Source organism: Mustelus asterias, chromosome 27 (assembly GCF_964213995.1).
Source record: "Mustelus asterias chromosome 27, sMusAst1.hap1.1, whole genome shotgun sequence".
In the NCBI taxonomy this organism is placed as follows: domain Eukaryota; kingdom Metazoa; phylum Chordata; class Chondrichthyes; order Carcharhiniformes; family Triakidae; genus Mustelus; species Mustelus asterias.
This window is the reverse complement of record NC_135827.1, coordinates 43,170,372-43,191,231: the sequence shown is the minus strand read 5'-3', so window position 1 is coordinate 43,191,231 and position 20,860 is coordinate 43,170,372. Positions and strand designations below refer to the sequence as shown.

Here is a 20,860-nt window from a genome sequence, read left to right as displayed (position 1 = left end):
TCATTGGTCGGAGCATTGAGTATAAAGATTGGCAGGTCATGCTGCAGCTGTACAGAACCTTAGTTAGGCCTCATTTAGAATATTGTGTGCAATTCTGGTTGCGACACTATCAGAAGGATGTGGATGCTTTGGAGAGGGTACAGAAAAGATTGATCAGAATGTTGCCTGGTCTGGAGAGTATTAGCTATGAGGAGAGGTTGGAGAAACTCGATTTGTTCTCACAGGAACGCCGGAGGGTTGAGGGGTGACCTGATAGAGGTCTACAAGATTACAAGTGGCATGGACAGAGTGGATAATCAGATGCTCTTTCCGAGGGTAGAAAAGTCAAGAACTAGGGGACATAGAACATAGAACATAGAACATTACAGCGCAGAACAGGCCCTTCGGCCCACGATGTTGCACCGACCAGTTAAAAAAAAACTGTGACCCTCCAACCTAAACCAATTTCTTTTCGTCCATGAACCTATCTACGGATCTCTTAAACGCCCCCAAACTAGGCGCATTTACTACTGATGCTGGCAGGGCATTCCAATCCCTCACCACCCTCTGGGTAAAGAACCTACCCCTGACATCGGTTCTATAACTACCCCCCCTCAATTTAAAGCCATGCCCCCTCGTGCTGGATTTCTCCATCAGAGGAAAAAGGCTATCACTATCCACCCTATCTAAACCTCTAATCATCTTATATGTTTCAATAAGATCCCCTCTTAGCCGCCGCCTTTCCAGCGAAAACAATCCCAAATCCCTCAGCCTCTCCTCATAGGATCTCCCCTCCATACCAGGCAACATCCTGGTAAACCTCCTCTGCACCCTCTCCAAAGCCTCCACATCCTTCCTGTAATGTGGGGACCAGAACTGCACACAGTACTCCAAGTGCGGCCGCACCAGAGTTGTGTACAGTTGCAACATAACGCTACGACTCCTAAATTCAATCCCCCTACCAATAAACGCCAAGACACCATATGCCTTCTTAACAACCTTATCTACTTGATTCCCAACTTTCAGGGATCTATGCACACATACACCTAGATCCCTCTGCTCCTCCACACTATTCAAAGTCCTCCCGTTAGCCCTATACTCAACACATCTGTTATTCCTACCAAAGTGAATTACCTCACACTTCTCTGCATTAAACTCCATCCGCCACCTCTCGGCCCAACTTTGCAACCTGTCTAAGTCTTCCTGCAAACTACGACACCCTTCCTCACTGTCTACCACACCACCGACTTTGGTGTCATCAGCAAATTTGCTAATCCACCCAACTATACCCTCATCCAGATCATTAATAAATATTACAAACAGCAGTGGCCCCAAAACAGATCCCTGAGGTACACCACTTGTAACCGCACTCCATGATGAATATTTACTATCAACCACCACCCTCTGTTTCCTATCCGCTAGCCAATTCCTGATCCAATTTCCTAGATCACCCCCAATCCCATACATCTGCATTTTCTGCAGAAGCCTACCATGGTGAACCTTATCAAACGCCTTACTAAAATCCATATATACCACGTCCACTGCCTTGCCCCCATCCACCTCCTTGGTCATAGGTTTAAGGTGTGTAGGGAAAAGTTTAGAGGAGATGTGTGAGGCAAATTTTTACACAGAGGGTGGTGAATGTCTGGAATGCGCTGCCTGGGGAGGTGGTGGGAGCAGGTACGATAGCGGCATTTAAGGGGCAACTAGATGAATACATGAATAGGATGGAAGGATACAGACGCCGTAAGTGCATATGGCTTTAGTTTAGGCAGACATCATGATCTGCGCAGGCTTGGAGGGCCGAAGGGCCTGTTCCTGTGCTGCATTGTTCTTTGTATCCCATGAACGTCTGAAAGATATTCTCAATCCAACATGAGATTGAGTCAGATCACATTGCAGTCTTCCAGAATGACTGCCTAAGGCAGGCATTTCACCTCTTGTAGAATAATGAGGCCTGATTTAGCACCCCGTCAGTATCAGGCCGCCTTCCACCATTGGGATTGTCTCTCCTGGAAGACTTCATCTCTCCCCTTCATACTGGTCTCCTTCCGGGGAGGTGTAAGAGACATTTTTCTATGGAACCTCCATAGTGTCCTTCCCCATCAATTCCAGTGAGATTTTATGAACAGAGGTGAAATAAAATATAGTTCATGGAATAAAAGGAACAGTAGCAATGTGGATACAAAATTGGCTGAATAATAGGAAGCAAAGAGTAATGGTCATGTTTTTCGAACTGAAGGAAAGTTTGTAGTAGTATTCTCCAGCGGCCGGTACTGATGTATATTAATGATCTACTTTCTGGTGTGCAGAGGACTAATTTAAAATTTGTGGGTGACACAAAATTTGGAAATATTGTAATCTGTGAGGATAGAATAGAATGTCAAAAGGACATAGACAAATTGGTGGAATGGACAGAAAGCAGATCAATTGGAGAAGTGTGAGGTGATGCATTTTGTAGGAAAAACACAAGAGAAACAACATAAAATAAGCTGGAAAATTCTAAAAGGGTTGCAGAAACAGAGTGACCTGGGTGTATATCATTAAAGGTTGCAGGACAGGTGGAGAGAGCCGTTAATAAAGCACATAGAATTCTTGGCTTTATTAATAGGGACATAGAGTACAAAGAGGTTATGCTGAACTTACACTAGTTAGACCTCACCTGGAATATAGTGTACAGTTCTGGGCACCACACTTTAACAGGGATGTGAACACTTTCGAGAGTGTGCAGAAGAGGTTTACAAGAATAGTTCCTAGGATTAAGGAGAATCCTAAGGCATTTTATCATATGTTAGGAACAAGAGAGTTATCAGGGAAAAAGTCGGACCTCTCAGGGACAAAGGAGAGGAATTATGCTTAGAACCCAAGGGAATAGGGGAGATCCTAAATGAATACTTTGCATCGGTATTCATAAAGGAGAGGGACTTGTTGACTGGGAGTGTCTCAGAGGGAGGTGTTGACCCGTTAGAGAGAATCTCCATTACAAGGGAGGAAGTGTTAGGTTTTTTAGGTCACATTAAAACTGACAAATCCCCAGGGCCTGATGGCATCTATCCTAGACTGCTCAGGGAGACAAGAGATGTAATTGCTGGGCCTCTGATGGAAATCTTTGTCTCTTCATTGGACACAGGTGAGGTCCCTGAGGATTGGAGGATTAGCGAATGTGGTACCGTTATTTAAGAAGGGTAGCAGGGATAACCCGGGTATTTATAGGCCAGTGAGCTTGACTTCCGTGGTAGGGAAGTTGTTGGAGAGGATTCTTAGAGACAGGATGTATGTGCATTTAGAACGGAACAATCTCATTAGTGACAGACAGCATGGTTTTGTAAGAGGGAGGTCGTGCCTTACAAATTTGGTGGAGTTTTTTGAGGAAGTGACAAAAACGGTTGACGAAGGAAGGGCCGTGGATGTCGTCTATATGGATTTCAGTAAGGCATTTGACAAAGTCCCTCATGGCAGGTTGGTTAAGAAGGTTAAGGCTCATAGGATACAAGGAGAGGTGGCTAGATGGGTAGAGAACTGGCTTGGCCACAGGAGACAGAGGGTAGCAGTCGAAGGGTCTTTTTCCGGCTGGAGGTCTGTGACCAGTGGTGTTCCGCAGGGCTCTGTACTGGGACCTCTGCTATTTGTGATATATATAAATGATTTGGAAGAAGGTGTAACTGGTGTTATCAGCAAGTTTGTGGATGACACGAAGATGGCTGGACTTGCGGATAGCGATGAACATTGTCGGACAATACAGCAGGATATAGATAGGCTGGAAAATTGGGCGGAGAAATGGCAGATGGAATTTAATCCAGATAAATGCGAAGTGATGCATTTTGGAAGAACTAATGTAGGGGGGAGTTATACAATAAATGGCAGAGCCATCAAGAGTATAGAAACACAGAGGGACCTAGGTGTGCAAGTCCACAAATCCTTGAAGGTGGCAGCACAGGTGGAGAAGGTGGTGAAGAAGGCATATGGTATGCTTGCCTTGATAGGACGAGGTATAGAGTATAAAAGCTGGAGTCTGATGTTGCAGCTGTATAGAACACTGGTTAGGCCACATTTGGAGTACTGCGTCCAGTTCTGGTCGCTGCACTACCAGAAGGACATGGAGGCTTTAGAGAGAGTGCAGAGAAGGTTTACCAGGATGTTGCCTGATATGGAGGGTCTTAGCTATGAGGAGAGATTGGGTAAACTGGGCTTGTTCTCCCTGGAAAGACGGAGAATGAGGGGAGACCTAATAGAGGTGTACAAGATTATGAAGGGTATAGATAGGGTGAACAGTGGGAAGCTTTTTCCCAGGTCGGAGGTGACGATCACGAGGGGTCACGGCTCAAGATGAGAGGGGCGAGGTATAACTCAGATATCAGAGGGACATTTTTTACACAGAGAGTGGTGGGGGCCTGGAATGCGCTGCCAAGTAGGGTGGTGGAGGCAGACACACTGGCATCGTTTAACTCTTACCTGGATAGTCACATGAGCAGTCTGGGAATGGAGGGATACAAACGAATGGTCCAGTTGGACCAATGAGCGGCACAGGCTTGGAGGGCCGAAGGGCCTATTTCCTGTGCTGTATTGTTCTTTGTTCTTTGATGAGAAACTTCAGTTATGAGGAAAGATGAGAGATATTGGGACTGTTCTGTATGGAGAAAAGAAAGCTGAGAGGAAATTTGTTAGGCTCAAAATCATGAGGGGATTGGACAAAGTAAATAGGAAGAACTGTTCCTCGTTGTAAAAAGTTCAAGAACGAGAGGTTTAAGGTAATTTGCAAAAGAAGCAAATGTGATGTGAGAAAATGGACTGAATGTTTGGTGGAGGCAGATTCAGTCAAAACATTCAAGAGGGCATTAGATGATTACTTGAATGGAAACGATATGCAGAAGTAAGGGGGAATGGCACTAAATGGTTGGGAGTGGTTGGGAGAGCTGGTGCAGAAATGGGCCAAATGGCCTCCTTCTGCGCTGTAACAATTCTGTGATTCTGTTATTAAATTAATAAATCAGACTGATGCAGATGGTAAATGATGGTGCCAATTCAGATCAAACTCATAAAGAACTGTATAGCTAAAGAATAACAATTGATTCTTGTACTTGACCTACATCTCTCAATAATTTCTACCTTAACTAGGGCTTAACCAGGGAAATAAGGTTTTTAATAAGAAATAATATTTTTGTTTATATGGTGCAGAACATTCCTAAATCTTTGAAGTCTGTGCCTTAATATTTGCTTTGTCATTGAGTAGAATTGCATTGTAATTGTCTGAAGTAATGTTTCCTTTCTTTTGCATCGACTGACTATTTGTAAATGCACAAAGGAACAATTCACTGTAAAGTACTAATGTCAAACGGCACGTCATCATCTTCTAACATTTAACCTTAGGAATGTGACTCAGTTTTCCTTGGTCCTTGAAAGTAAATGTATGTTAAATGGTCTGTAATTATTGGTAGGATCTATTTTCTTAGTAAAAAGCTGCTTTACAAAAACTTTGCTAGCTGTTAATATGTTTGGGCTAGTATCTCTTGTGGAAGGAAGTAAAAGGTTTTGAGTAATTGAGGGACCATGATGCCTCAATGATGCAAAACAAAATTTGACAAGTAATTAATGACTAGTGTTCTTTCAGTAAAAATAACCAGAACATGAATTTTGTGCAAAGTGCAGGTTGAGCGGAGCGTGTCTGCATTCTTCCAGCAAACCAGGCTCTGTTAGCACAGGAGGAAATCGTCTTTGCACCTTTACAGCTGCTAACTCTTCTGGGTCTATCTATTGTAATTACATTTCTCTGCCTTTGTAAATATATTTTCATTTTAAATATACTTATTCAATTAACTTATTTTTAAATTTAATAAAAATAGCAAGTATGGAAATGCTGGTTCAGGCCAGGCAACCCCAGTGGAGAAAGTTAATCATAGAATCATAGAATCATAGAAACCCTACAGTACAGAAAGAGGCCATTCGGCCCATCGAGTCTGCACCGACCACAATCCCACCCAGGCCCTACCCCCATATCCCTACATATTTACCCACTAATCCCTCTAACCTACACATCCCAGGACACTAAGGGCAATTTTTAGCATGGCCAATCAACCTAACCTGCACATCTTTGGACTGTGGGAAGAAACCGGAGCACCCGGAGGAAACCCACGCAGACACGAGGAGAATGTGCAAACTCCACACAGACAGTGACCCAAGCCGGGAATCGAACCCAGGACCCTGGAGCTGTGAAGCAGCAGTGCTAACCACTGTGCTACCCAAACATATTAACAGCTAGCAAAGTTTTCGTAAAGCAGCTTTTTACTAAGAAAATAGATCCTACCAATAATTACAGACCATAATGGGCCATAACTTCCTGGCTTCCCAGCGTTGGATTTGGGGGATACCCCAAAAATGCACTTGGGAATCCCTCTCAGAACTTCCCAGGTGAGCATTTGCACGGCAATTGGCCAGAAGTGCTAACTTCCACTAAACAATTTTAAATCACTAACTTCAGATTGTTCCACCAGAGTTTTGCTAATTAAACCTCTTCTAACCTATGTGTAAATATTTTGAAGACCCAGACAGATCCCTGCTCGGGACTTGTAACCCCCCGCCCCCCCCCCCCTTCCCCAACGCACAGGCCTGACTCTCATTCCTGAAACAACCTGGCTGGACCCCATCCCTTGACCTGATTCCCACTTCACCCCCAAATCCCCTGCCCGTAAGACCATAAGAAATCGTAACAGGAGTAGGCCATTCAGCCACTCGATCCTGTTTCGCCATTCAGTAGGATCACGGCTGATCCAACATTCCTGATATCCATTTCCCTGCCCTTTTCCCGTAACCCATGATTTCCCTACTGATCAAAATTCTATCTATCTCAACCATAAATATACACGATGGCTTTGCCTCCACAACTCTCGATGGCCAGGAGTTCCAAAGATTTACAACCCTCTGAGAGAAGAAATTTCTCCTCATCTCAGTCTTACATTGCTGCGCTTTATTAAAGAACAAAGAACAATACAGCACAGGAACAGGCCCTTCGGCCCTCCAAGCCCGTGCCGCTCCCTGGTCCAAACTAGACCATTCTTTTGTATCCCTCCATTCCCACTCCATTCATGTGGCTATCTAGATAAGTCGTAAACGTTCCCAGTGTGTCCGCCTCCACCACCTTGCCCGGCAGCGCATTCCAGGCCCCCACCACCCTCTGTGTAAAATACGTCCTTCTGATATCAGTGTTAAACCTCCCCCCCCCTCACCTTGAACCTATGACCCCTCGTGAACGTCACCACCGATCTGGGAAAAAGCTTCCCACCATTCACCCTATCTATGCCTTTCATAATTTTATACACCTCTATTAGGTCACCCCTCATCCTCCGTCATTCCAGTGAGAACAACCCCAGTTTACCCAATCTCTCCTCATAACTAAGCCCTTCCATACCAGGCAACATCCTGGTAAACCTCCTCTGCACTCTCTCTAAAGCCTCCACGTCCTTCTGGTAGTGTGGCGACCAGAACTGGGCAAAGTATTCCAAATGCGGCCGAACCAACGTTCTATACAACCACAACATCAGACCCCAACTTTTATACTCTATGCCCCGTCTATAAAGGCAAGCATGCCATATGCCTTATCACTACCTTATCCACCTGTGACATCACCTTCAAGGATCTGTGGACTTGCACACCCAGGTCCCTCTGCGTATCTACGCCCTTTATGGTTCTGCCATTTATCGTATAGCTCCCCCGTACGTTAGTTCTATCAAAATGCATCACTTCGCATTTTATCAGGATTGAACTCCATCTGCCATTTCTTTGCCCAAATTTCCAGCCTATCTATATCCTTCTGTAGCCTCTGACAATGTTCCTCACTATCTGCAAGTCCAGCCATTTTCGTCTCGTCTGCAAACTTACTGATCACCACCTTCTTCCAGATCGTTTATATAAATCACAAACAGCAGAGGTCCCAATACAGGGCCCTGCGGAACACCACTAGTCACAGGCATCCAGCCGGAAAAAGACCCTTCCACTACCACCCTCTGTCTTCTGTGACCAAGCCAGTTCTCCACCCATCTAGCCACCTCCCCCTTTATCCCATGAGATCCAATCTTTTGCACCAACCTACCATGAGGGATTTTGTCAAACGCTTTACTAAAGTCCATATAGACGACATCCACGGCCCTTCCCTCGTCAACCATTCTAGTCACTTCTTCAAAAAACTCCACCAGGTTAGTGAGGCATGACCTCCCTCTCATAGAACATAGAACATAGAACATAGAACAGTACAGCACAGAACAGGCCCTTCGGCCCACGATGTTGTGCCGAGCTTTATCTGAAACCAAGATCAAGCTATCCCACTCCCTATCATCCTGGTGTGCTCCATGTGCCTATCCAATAACCACAAAACCATGCTGACTATCGTTAATGAGTTTATTCCTTTCTAAATGCGCATACATCCTATCTCTAAGAATCCTCTACAACAACTTCCCTACCACGGACGTCAAGCTCACCGGCCTATAATTTCCCGGGTTATCCTTCCTACCCTTCTTAAATAACGGGACCACATTAGCTATCCTCCAATCCTCTGGGACCTCACCTGTGTCCAGTAACGAGACAAAAGATTTGCGTCAGAGGCCCAGCGATTTCATCTCTCGTCTCCCTGAGCAGCCTTGAATAGATTCCATCAGGCCCTGGGGATTTGTCAGTCTTTATATTCTTTAACAAACCTAACACTTCCTCCCTTGTAATGGAGATTTTCTCTAACGGGTCAACACTCCCCTCCGAGACACTCCCAGTCAACACATCCCTCTCCTTTATGAATACCAACGCAAAGTATTCATTTAGGATCTCCCCTACTTCTTTGGACTCTAAGCATAATTCCCCACTTTTGTCCCTGAGAGGTCCGATTTTTTCCCTGACAACCCTTTTGTTCCTAACGTATGAATAAAACGTATTCTGAGACTGTGCCCTCTGTTCCAAGACTCACCCATGAGGGGAAACATCCTCTCAGCATTTACCCTGTCAAGCCCCTCAAGAATCCTGTATGTTTCAATGAGATCACCTCTCCTTCTTATGAATTCCAATAAGCAGAGTCCCAACCTGTTTAACAATTCCTCATCGCTCCATACCAGGGATCATCCCAGTGAATCTTCTCTGAACTGCTTACAATTAAATATCTTCTTAAATAAGAGACCAAAGCTTCCACACAAAGGTATGGTCTCACCAGTACCTTGTACAGTTGCAGCAAGATTTCGCCACTCTTATACTCCAAACCCCTTGAAATAAGGGCCAACATTCCATTGGCCTTTCTGATTACCTGCTGCACCTGTGTGCTAGCTTTCTGTGTTTTGTGCAAGTCCTCCCAAGTCCCTTTGTGTTGCAGCTTTCTGCAGTTTTTCTCTATTTAAATAACACTCTGTTCTTTTGTTCTTCCTTCCAAAATGAACAACTTCACATTTTCCTCCCATTATACTCAATTTGCCAACTTTTTGCCCACTTACTTGACCCATTAAGACTTATCTGGAGAGACACATGAACAGACGGGGAATAGAGGGATACAAGTGGTTGGTCTAGATAGGACAACGTGATTAGTGCAGGCTTGGAGGGCCGAATGGCCTGTTCGTGTGCTGTACTGTTCTTTGTTCTATTAATATCTCTTCATTAACTGTTTTTATCCCTCTCGCAACTTGCTTTTCCACTTATTTTTTCATTGTCTGCAAATTTGGCTACAGTGCATTCGCTTCCTTCTTCCACATATATACTGTAAACAGTTGCGGTCCCAGCACTTATCCCTGTGGAACCCCACTGATTACAGGTCATCAACCTGAAAGAAAGCCCCTTATCCCCACTCGCTCTTTCCTGCCCATTGGCCAGTTCTCTATCCATGCCAATATTCTACCTCCATGGGCTCTTATGACTTAACCTTTTGTGAGGACCTTATCAAACGCCCTCTGGCGAAGTCCAACTACAACACACCTATTGGTTCCCCTCTATCCACCTCTGGTTGAGACTTCCTCAAAAAATTCTAATAACTTAATCAAGCACGATTTCCCTTTCATGAAGCCATGCTGACTCTGCTTGATTAGCTTATTACTTCCTTAATAGCTGATCCAACATTTTTCCAACAATGGATGTTAGGCTAATTGGCCTATAGTTACCTGCTTTTTGCTTCCCTCTCTTTTTGAATAGGGATGTCACATCAGTAGCTTTCCAAACCTCCGGTACTTCTCCAAAATCTAAGGATTTTAGGAAAATTACAACCAATGCGTCCACTGGCTGAAATTTTACTGGCCTACCTGCCACGGGAATCTAAGCGGGAGAGGGGTGGAGAATGGGAAGGTCCGTTGATCGCGAGCGGGATTTTACAGTTTCGGGACGAGTGATGCTGTCCACTATCTCTGCAGCTACTTCTTTTAAGACCCTCAGATGCAAGCCAGCAGGGCCAGGAGAATTATCTGTCTTTAGCCCCATTAGTTTGTCTAACGCTACTTCTCTAGTGATAGTGATGGTACTTAATTCCTACCTTGTATTCTTTAGTATTAATGGGATGTTCGAAGTATCTTTCCCCATAAAATCTGATGCAAAATATCTGTTTAACTCCTCTGCTATTTCCTTGTTCCCCATAACTATCTCCCCAGATTCACTTTCTAAGGGGCCTATGTTCACTTTGACCTCTCTCTTCCTTTTAATATATATATTGTTCCACTGGAGCAAGCAGAGAGGGAGTGATTTGTGGCAGGAGTGCTGGTGAGAGATTTATTTATTTATTTAGTTAGTGTGTATTTTGCCTTTATTTTTCGAGTAGTTTTTTTTTTCTTTTCTTAATTTTAAACTGAAAACCGGAAGTGGGCTGCTAAGGAGTCTGGGAAGGGTTTTTTTAAGCGCGCAAAGTATAAAAAGCAGGCCGCAGTGTACAGCGGGCAGCGTTGGGAGCAGGCAGCGTAGTGAGTGGGAAGCAGAGTGTGAGCTGTAAGGGCTTTGGCTCACAGGGCTTCAGGGGACAGGGCGAGCAGGGGTGAGTTTTAATTATTTACTTTTCTCTGTGTACCTTGGTATAAAGGGTCAAATATGAGTGTGAAGCCAGTATGTTGTTCCCAGTGTAGGATGTGGGAGGACCTGGAGGCACCTGGCCTCCCGGACATCCACATCTGTGAAGGGTGTGTCGAGCTGCGGTTCCTGAGGGACCGTGTTAAGGAGCTGGAACTGCAGCTCGAGGATCTTAGGCTGTTAAGGGAGAATGAGGAGGTGATAGACAAGAGCTGTCATCAGGTGGTCACGGCAGGGCCATGGGTGGAGGCCAAGTGGGTGACGGCCAGGAAGGGTAAAGCTCGGGTGATTGAGAGCACCCTGGTGGATGTGCCCCGACACAACAAGTACTCCTGCCTGAGTACTGCTGGGGGGGACAGCCCACCTGGGGGAAGCAGCAGTGGCCATGTCTCCGGAGTGGAGTCCGGCCCTGTAACCCAGAGGGCTAAGGAAAAGAGGAGGAAGGCAGTGTTAATCGGGGATTCAACAGTAAGGGGGTCGGACAGGCGTTTTTGCAGAGGCAGGTGGGAGTCTCGGATGGTGGTCTGCCTCCCTGGGGCCGGGATCCAGGATGTCGCTGGTCGACTCCCAGAAATCCTGAGGGGGAAGGGAGAGGAGCCAGAGGTAGCGGTACATATTGGTACCGCTGATGGGGGAAGGGGTCATGAAAAGAGAGTATAGGGAATTAGGGGGACAGCTGAGAAGGAGGAAAGCAAAGGTAGTAATCTCAGGATTGCTGCCTGTGCCACGGGAAGGTGAGGGCAGGAATGGAGTGAGATGGAGGATGAATGTGTGGCTGAGGAACTGGTGCAGGGGGCAGGGATTCAGGTTCCTGGACCATTGGGACCTCTTTAGGGGCAGGTGTGACCTGTACACAAAAAACGGGTGGCACTTGAATCCCAGGGGGACCAATATCCTGGCGGTAAGGTTGGCTAAGGCTACTGGGGAGAGTTTAAACTAGATAGGTTGGGGGGAGGGGATCGAGATGAGGTGACTGGGAGCAAGGAAGTTAGCTCACAAACAGAGAAGGGTTATAGACAGTGCAAGAGGGAGGATGGACGGGGGATAGAGAAGGGGAGAGCTCAGACCAAAGGTTTGAGATGTGTTTACTTTAATGCCAGGAGTATAGTGAATAAAGGGGATGAGCTCAGAGCATTGGTCGATGCCTGGAAGTGTGATGTGGTGGCCATTACAGAGACTTGGATGTCTCAGGAACAGGACTGGATACTCCAGGTGCCGAGATTCAGATGTTTCAGGAAGGACAGGGGGGGCGGCAAGAGAGGGGGTGGAGTGGCACTGCTGATCAGGGATACCGTCACAGCTGTCGAGAAGATGTATGTTGTGGAGGGATTGTCTACAGAGTCTCTGTGGGTGGAAGTTCGGAGTGGGAAGGGGTCGATCACTTTGCTGGGAGTTTTCTATAGGCCGCCCAATAGTAACAGGGAGGTGGAGGAGCAGATAGGGAAACAGATCCTGGAGAGTTGCAATAATAGCAGAGTTGTTGTAATGGGAGACTTTAATTTCCCAAACATAGATTGGAATATCCCGAGGGTAAGAGGATTGGATTGGGAGGAGTTCGTTAGGTGTGTTCAGAGGGTTTCCTGACACAGCATGTGGACAAGCCTACAAGAGGAGAGGCTGTACTTGATCTGATACTGACCAATGAACCTGGACAGGTGTCAGATCTCTCAGTGGGAGAGCATCTTGGGGATAGCGATCATAACTCTATCTCCTTTATGCTTGCATTGGAAAAAAAGAGGATCAGGCGAGCTAGGAAAGCGTTTATATGGAGTAAGGGGAAATATGAAGACATAAGGCAGCAAATTAGAGGAATAAATTGGAAGGAGGTATTCTCGGGGAAATGTACTGAAGAGAGGTGGCAGTTTTTCAAGGAATGCCTGTCTAGAGTTCTACAGGACAACGTTCCGAGCAGACAGGGAGGAGTTGGTAGGTTAAAGGAACTGTGGTGCACGAAAGCTGTGCGGGACCTAGTCGAGAAGAAAAGGAAAGCGTACAAAAGGTTCAGAGAGCTTGGCGAGGATAGGGATCTAGATGAGTATACGGCTTGTAGGAAGGGACTAAAGAAGGAAATTAGGAGAGCCAGAAGGGGTCACGAGAAGGCAGGTAGGATTAAGGAAAACCCTAACCCGGGATGTCTCTGGTCGAGTCCCAGAAATCCTGAAGGGGGAGGAGAGGAGCCGAAGGTCGTGATGCATATAGGTACTGCTGACATAGGTAGGAAGAGGGAAGGGGTCATGAAAAGAGAATATAGGGAGTTAGGTAGACAGCTGAGAAAGAGGAATGCAAAGGTAGTAATCTCGGGATTGCTGCCTGTGCCGCGGGAGAGTGAGAACAGGAATCGGTGGAGAATGAATGCGTGGCTGAGGGACTGGAGCAAGGGACAAGGATTTGGGTACTTGAATCATTGGGACCTCTTTAGGGGCAGGTGTGACCTGTTTAAAAAAGACGGGTGGCACTTGAATCCCAGGGGGACCAATATCCTGGCGGGAAGGTTGGCTAAGGCTACTGGAGAGACTTTAAACTAGAAAGGTTGGGGGGAGGGAATCGAAATGAGGGGACTGAGAGCGAGGAGGTTAGCTCGCAAATAGATAAGGAATGTAAACAGGGTAAGAGGGAGGTTAGACGAGTGATGGAGAAGGGAAGTGCTCAGGCTGAAGGTCTGAGATGTGTCTATTTTAATGCCAGGAGTGTAGTGAATAAAGTGGATGAGCTTAGAGCGTGGATTGCTGCTTCGAATTGTGATGTGGTGGCCATTACGGAGACTTGGATGTCTCAGGGACAGGACTGGGTGCTTCAGGTACCGGGTTTTAGATGTTTCAGGAAGGACAGGGAGGGAGGCAAGAGAGGGGGGGGAGTGGCACTGTTGATCAGGGATAGTGTCACGGCTGTAGAGAAGGTGGACGCCGTGGAGGGATTGACTACGGAGTCTCTGTGGGTGGAGGTTAGGAACAGGAAGGGGTCGGTAACGTTGCTGGGTGTTTTCTATAGGCCGCCCAATAGTAACAGAGATGTTGAGGAGCAGATGGGGAAACAGATCCTGGAGAGATGTAGGAATAACAGAGTTGTCGTGATGGGAGATTTTAATTTCCCAAACATAGATTGGAATATCCCTAGGGCTAGGGGTTTGGATGGAGAGGAGTTTGTTAGGTGTGTCCAGGAGAGTTTCCTGACACAGTATGTGGATAAGCCTACTAGAGGAGAGGCTGTACTTGATCTGGTGCTGGCTAATGAACCTGGACAGGTGGAGGATCTCTCGGTAGGTGAGCATCTTGGGGATAGCGATCATAATTCTATCTCCTTCACGATAGCATTGGAAAGAGATAGGTTCAGGCAGGCTAGGAAAGTGTTTCTCTGGAGTAAAGGGAAATACAGTGTCATCAGGGAGGAAATTAGACGGGTAAATTGGAAGGAGGCATTCTTGGGGAAAAGTACCGAAGGAAAGTGGAGGATTTTCAAGGAATGTTTGTCTGGAGCTCTGCATGACAAAGTTCCGATGAGACAGGGGGGTGTTGGTAGGGTACGGGAACCGTGGTGCACGAAGGTTGTGATGAACCTGGTGAATAAGAAAAGAGAGGCGTACAGAAGGTTCAGAGAGCTAGGAGGTGTTAAGGATTTAGAGGAGTATACGGGATGTAGGAAGGAGCTTAAGAAGGAAATTAGGAGAGCGAGAAGGGGTCATGAGAAGGCCTTGGCGGGTAAGATTAAGGAGAATCCCAAGGCTTTCTACAAATATGTCAAGAGTAAAAGGATGAGATGTGAAGGCATAGGACCCTTAAAAGGTGAAGGGGGAAAAGTTTGTGCGGAACCGTTAGAAATGGCGGAGCTGCTTAATGAATACTTTACCTCGGTATTCACGGTGGAAAGGGATCTGGGTGGTTGTACTGCTGGTTTGCGGTGGACAGAAAGGATCGAGCATGTGGACATAAAGAAAGAGGATGTGTTGGAACTATTGAATGGCATCAAGGTTGGTAAGTCGCCGGGACCGGATGGGATGTACCCCAGGTTACTGTGGGAGGCGAGGGAGGAGATTGCGGAGCCTTTGGCGATGATCTTTGCATCGTCGATGGAGACGGGAGAGGTTCCGGAGGATTGGAGGATTGCAGATGTGGTCCCTATATTCAAGAAAGGGAACAGGGACAGCCCGGGAAATTACCGACCGGTGAGTCTAACCTCAGTGGTTGGTAAGTTGATGGAGAGGATCCTGAGAGACAGGATTTATGATCATCTAGAGAAGTTTAGTATGATCAAAAGTAGTCAGCACGGCTTTGTCAAGGGCAGGTCGTGCCTTACGAGCCTGGTTGAGTTCTTTGAAAATGTGACCAAACACATTGACAAAGGAAGAGCGGTGGATGTGGTCTATATGGACTTCAGCAAGGCGTTCGATAAGGTCCCCCATGCAAGACTTCTTGAGAAAGTGAGAGGGCATGGGATCCAAGGGGCTGTTGCCTTGTGGATCCAGAACTGGCTTGCCTGCAGAAGGCAGAGAGTGGCTGTGGAGGGGTCTTTCTCTGCATGGAGGTCAGTGACCAGTGGAGTGCCCCAGGGATCTGTTCTGGGACCCTTGCTGTTTGTCATTTTCATAAATGACCTGGATGAGGAAGTGGAGGGATGGGTTGGTAAGTTTGCTGACGACACCAAGGTAGGTGGTGTTGTGGATAGTTTGGAGGGATGTCAGAAGTTGCAGCGAGACATAGATAGAATGCAAGACTGGGCGGAGAAGTGGCAGATGGACTTCAACCTGGATAAGTGTGTGCTGATCCATTTTGGCAGATCCAATGGGATGAAGCAGCAGTATAATATGAAGGGTACCATTCTTAGCAGTGTAGAGGATCAGAAGGACCTTGGGGTCCGGGTCCATAGGACTCTTAAATCGGCCTCGCAGGTGGAGGATGCGGTCAAGAAGGCGTACGGTGTACTGGCCTTCATTAATCGAGGGATTGAGTTTAGGAGTCGGGAGATAATGCTGCAGCTTTATAGGACCCTGGTTAGACCCCACTTGGAGTACTGCGCGCAGTTCTGGTCACCTCATTACAGGAAAGATGTTGAAGCCATTGAAAGGGTGCAGAGGAGATTTACAAGGATGTTGCCTGGATTGGGGGGCATGCCTTATGAGGATAGGTTGAGGGAGCTTGGTCTCTTCTCCCTGGAGAGACGAAGGATGAGAGGTGACCTGATAGAGGTTTACAAGATGTTGAGAGGTCTGGAAAGGGTAGACTCTCAGAGGCTATTTCCAAGGGCTGAAATGGTTGCTACGAGAGGACACAGGTTTAAGGTGCTGGGGGGTAGGTACAGAGGAGATGTCAGGGGTAAGTTTTTCACTCAGAGGGTGGTGGGTGAGTGGAATCGGCTGACGTCGGTGGTGGTGGAGGCAAACTCGTTGGGGTCTTTTAAGAGACTTCTGGATGAGTACATGGGATTTAATGGGATTGAGGGCTATAGATAGGACTAGAGGTGGGGATGTGATCGGCGCAACTTGTGGGCCGAAGGGCCTGTTTGTGCTGTGGCTTTCTATGTTCTATGTTCTATAAATATGTGAAGAGTAAAAGGATGAGACGTGAAGGAATAGGGCCTATAAAAGGTGAAGGCGGGAAAATCTGTACGGAACCAGTAGAAATGGCAGAGGTGCTCAATGAGTATTTTGCCTCGGTTTTCACAGAGGAGAAGGACCTGGGTGGATGTACTGAGGGCTTGCGGTGGACTGAAAAGATTGCGTATTAAGAAAGAGGTTGTGCTGGAATCTTTGAATGGCAGCAAGATAGATAAGTCGCCGGGTCCGGATGTGATGTACCCCAGGTTACTGTGGGAGGCGAGGGAAGAGATTGCAGAGCCTCTGGCGATGATCTTTGCATCGTCGATGGAGACGGGAGAGGTGCCGGAGGATTGGAGGATTGCGGATGTGGTTCCTATTTTCAAGAAGGGGAATAGGGATAGCCCAGGAAATTACCGACCGGTGAGTCTAATCTCAGTGGTTGGTAAGCTGATGGAGAAGATCCTGAGGGACAAGATTTATGAGCATTTAGAGAGGTTTAGTATGCTCAAGAATACTCAACATGGCTTTGTCAAAGGCAGATCGTGCCTTACGAATCTGGTGGAGTTCTTCGAAAATGTGACTAAACACATTGACGAAGGGAAAGCGGTAGATGTGGTTTATATGGATTTTAGCAAGGCGTTCGATAAGGTCCCCCATTCAAGGCTTCTAGAAAAAGAGAGAGTGCATGGGATCCAAGGGACTGCTATCCTGTGGATCCAGAACTGGCTTGCCCAAAGGAGGCAGAGAGTGGGTATAGATGGGTCTTTTTCGAAATGGAGGTCGGTCACCAGTGGTGTGCCCCAGGGTTCTGTTCTGGGACCCTTGCTGTTTGTCATTTTCATAAATGACCTGGATGAGGAAGTGGAGGGATGGGTTGGTAAGTTTGCCGACGACACAAAGGTTGGTGGGGTTGTGGATAGTCTGGAGGGATGTCAGAAGTTACAGAGGGACATAGATAGGATGCAAGACAGGGCGGAGAAGTGGCAGATGGACTTCAACCCAGATAAATGCGTAGTGGTCCATTTTGGCAGGTCAAATGGGATGAAGGAGTACAATATAAAGGGAAAGACTCTTAGTACGGTAGAGGATCAGAAGGACCTTGGGGTCCGTGTCCATAGGACTCTAAAATCGGCCCGCAGGTGGAGGAGGTGGTTAAGAAGGCGTATGGTGTGCTGGCCTTTATCAATCGAGGGATTGAGTTTAGGAGTCCGAGGATATTGATGCAGCTTTATAAGACCCTCGTCAGACCCCACTTGGAGTACTGTGCTCAGTTCTGGTCACCTCATTACAGGAAGGATGTGGAAAAGATTGAAAGGGTGCAGAGGAGATTTACAAGGATGTTGCCTGGATTGAGTGGCATGCCTTATGAGGATAGGCTGAGGGAGCTCGGTCTTTTCTCCTTGGAGAGACGAAGGATGAGAGGAGACCTGATAGAGGTATATAAGATGTTGAGAGGCATAGATCGGGTGGATTCTCAGAGGCTTTTTCCCAGGATGGAAATGGCTGCTACGAGAGGACACAGGTTTAAGGTGCTGGGGGGTAGGTACAGGGGAAATGTTAGGGGTAAGTTTTTCACACAGAGGGTGGTGGGCGAGTGGAATCGGCTGCTGTCAGTGGTGGTGGAGGCAAACTCAATAGGGTCTTTTAAGAGACTCCTGGATGAGTACAATGGACTTAATAGGATGGAGGGTTATAGGTAGGTCTAGAAGGTAGGGATATGTTCGGCACAACTTGTGGGGCTGAAGGGCCTGTTTTTGTGCTGTAATTTTTCTATGTTTCTATGTGTCTATATTTAAAGAAGCTCTTATTGTCAGTTTTTATATTCCTCAGTAATTTGCCCGAGTAGTTTACTTTCTCTCTATTATCTTTATATCCTCCTCTGATGGAGTCTGAATTTATCCATCTTCAGGGCTATCGCTGACTTTTGCCTCCTTATATGCATTTTCTTTTAACTTAATACCCTCCTTAACTTCCTTGATTAGCCATGGTTGGTTTATCCCTCTCTTAGAATCCTTCCTCCTTACTGGGCTATGTTTTTGCTGAGAGTCATGAATTACCTCCTTAAATGCCTGCCACTGCTCGCTTACTGTCTTTCCTGCAAATCTATCTGCCCAGTCCACTTTAGCTCACTCTATCCTTGTTTCATTGTCATTCCCATTATTTAAGTTAAACACAGTTGTTTCCAACCCAAGTTTTTCACTCTCAAACTGAATATTAAATTCTCATCTTATAATCACTACTTCCTTGGGGATCATTTACTCTGGGGTCATTTATTAAACCTGCCTCATTACCCATTACCAGATCCAAGATAGCATGTTCCCTGGTTGGCTCCATGCTAAATTGCTCTAGGAAGCTATCCTTAACGCACTCTATGAATTTGTTGTTGTGGCTACCTTTTCCAACTTGATTAACCCAATCAGTATGAAGATTAAAGTTAGTCATAATTATTGCTCAATTCTTCTTTACATGCTCCTATTATTTGTTGAATTATGCCCTTTTGTACAGTGTGGCTATTGTTTGAGGATCTATACTCCTATCAATGTCTTCTTCCCCTTGCTGTTTTTTGCCTCCACCCAAATGGGTTCTATAAAACCTGAGCTTAGATCGTCTCTCACACAATTGGCCTCATTTCATCTCTTGCTACCCTACCACCTTTTCCTTCCCTCCAGTCTTTCTAAAAAGATCAAATATCCCTGAGTATTAAGGTCTCAGTCCCTCTCCCAATGTCTGACCCCTCCTCGATGTCCAACCTCTGACAACCCCCTGTTTGTAGAATTACAGAGAGGGGTGGAACCTGTGATAGTGGAGGAGAAATTAGGTGACAGAATGGATGACTGTGCAAATCAAAGGAAATGGTAAAGGAAATGAAAATAACAAAAGATGTCTAGAGGAGATGTAAGTGGCAATAGCAGAGTAATTTCCAATCGCTGATGTTGGAAAAGTTGGGGACAGTGGTTATGATCTAAAATTATTAAAATTAACATTGAGTCTGGAAAGCTGTAAAGGGCCTCATTGGAAAACTGGGTTATTGCTTCTTGAGCTTCTGTTGCATTTAGTTTGAAAAGCATTGGAGGCCGAGGTCAGAGCGTGGTTGAGACAGAGAATTAAAATGACTGGTAACAAAATGTTGGGTGTTGTGATTGCCGAATGAATGGAGACTTGTAATGTAACGGCAGTAGAGAGCAGTAGTAGCTTTTTTATTATAGCCTCATAGTTAGTATCCTACTTCAGCAAGCTCAGCACGCCCCACCACCACCACCCAGCACAGTAGTCTTTAACATTATAGCAAATCAATTGGCTGATTGCCATTTTGGAATTAGGAACAGTTTGGAGCTGCAGTTTGTCATTTTTAAATTTCCTTCATTGATATAGGTCAATTTTTAATTATCTTGATGGTCAGATATTGAGCACTCCATCTGAATCCACTTTAAATCAGGTACTCATGCTGGAGGGGGTGGTCTTCACCAACTTTCCAGAGTCTGGAAGAGGACCAGGTGATATTATCTACTCATTATGAGCTTGGTTTATCCTCATGTATGTTCCAAACAAAAAATTGCCACTTGTACTGTCATGGAGCTAGAACTTATCTAACCTACTAAGGAAAGACAATCGATAGCCACAGGGCTCATTTCTAAAAGAGATGATTTAGATGATTTACAATTCCCAGTGCTGGACTGCATTAACCGTATGATCTCAATGGTATGTGGTTTATTTGGACTTTCACAAGACTTTCGACAAAGTCCCACATACATGTAAAATTAAAGCACATGGGATTGAGGGTAGTGTGTTGAGATGGATAGAAAACTGGTTGGCAGACAGAAAACAAGGAGTAGGAATAAATGAGTCATTTTCCAAATGCCAGGTAGTGATTAATGGGATACAACAGGGATCAGTGCTGGGACCCCAGCTATTCACAAAATATATTAGTGACTTAGATGAGGGAACAAAATGCAATAGCTCCAAATTTGCAGGTGACAGAAAGCTGGGTGGGAGGATGAGCTGTGAGGAGGGTACAGAGATCCCTCAGTGTGATTTGGACAAGTTGAGTGAGTGGGCAAATGATTGGCAGGTGCAGTATAATTTGGATAAATGTGAAGTTATCCACTTCGGTAGCAAAACGTGGAAGGCAGATTACTATCTGAATGGCCATAAATTAGGAGAAGGGCATGCGCGACAAGACCTGGGTGTCCTCGTACACCAGTCATAGAATAGAATCATAGAATCCCTACAGTACAGAAGAGGCCATTCAGTCCATCAAGTCTGCACTGACTCTCTGATAGAGTATTTTACCCAGTCTCTTTGCCCTATCCCTGTAACCCCACACATTTGCTATGGCTAATCCATCTA

At 46.0% G+C, this 20,860-nt stretch overlaps 1 protein-coding gene across 2 annotated transcripts in view; it reads left to right on the top strand.

The window, feature by feature from the left end:
- The window catches only part of LOC144479987 (tubulin-specific chaperone cofactor E-like protein), a 130,416-nt gene that overhangs the window by 99,750 nt on the left and 9,806 nt on the right, over positions 1 to 20,860 (top strand). The window lies entirely within an intron of this gene.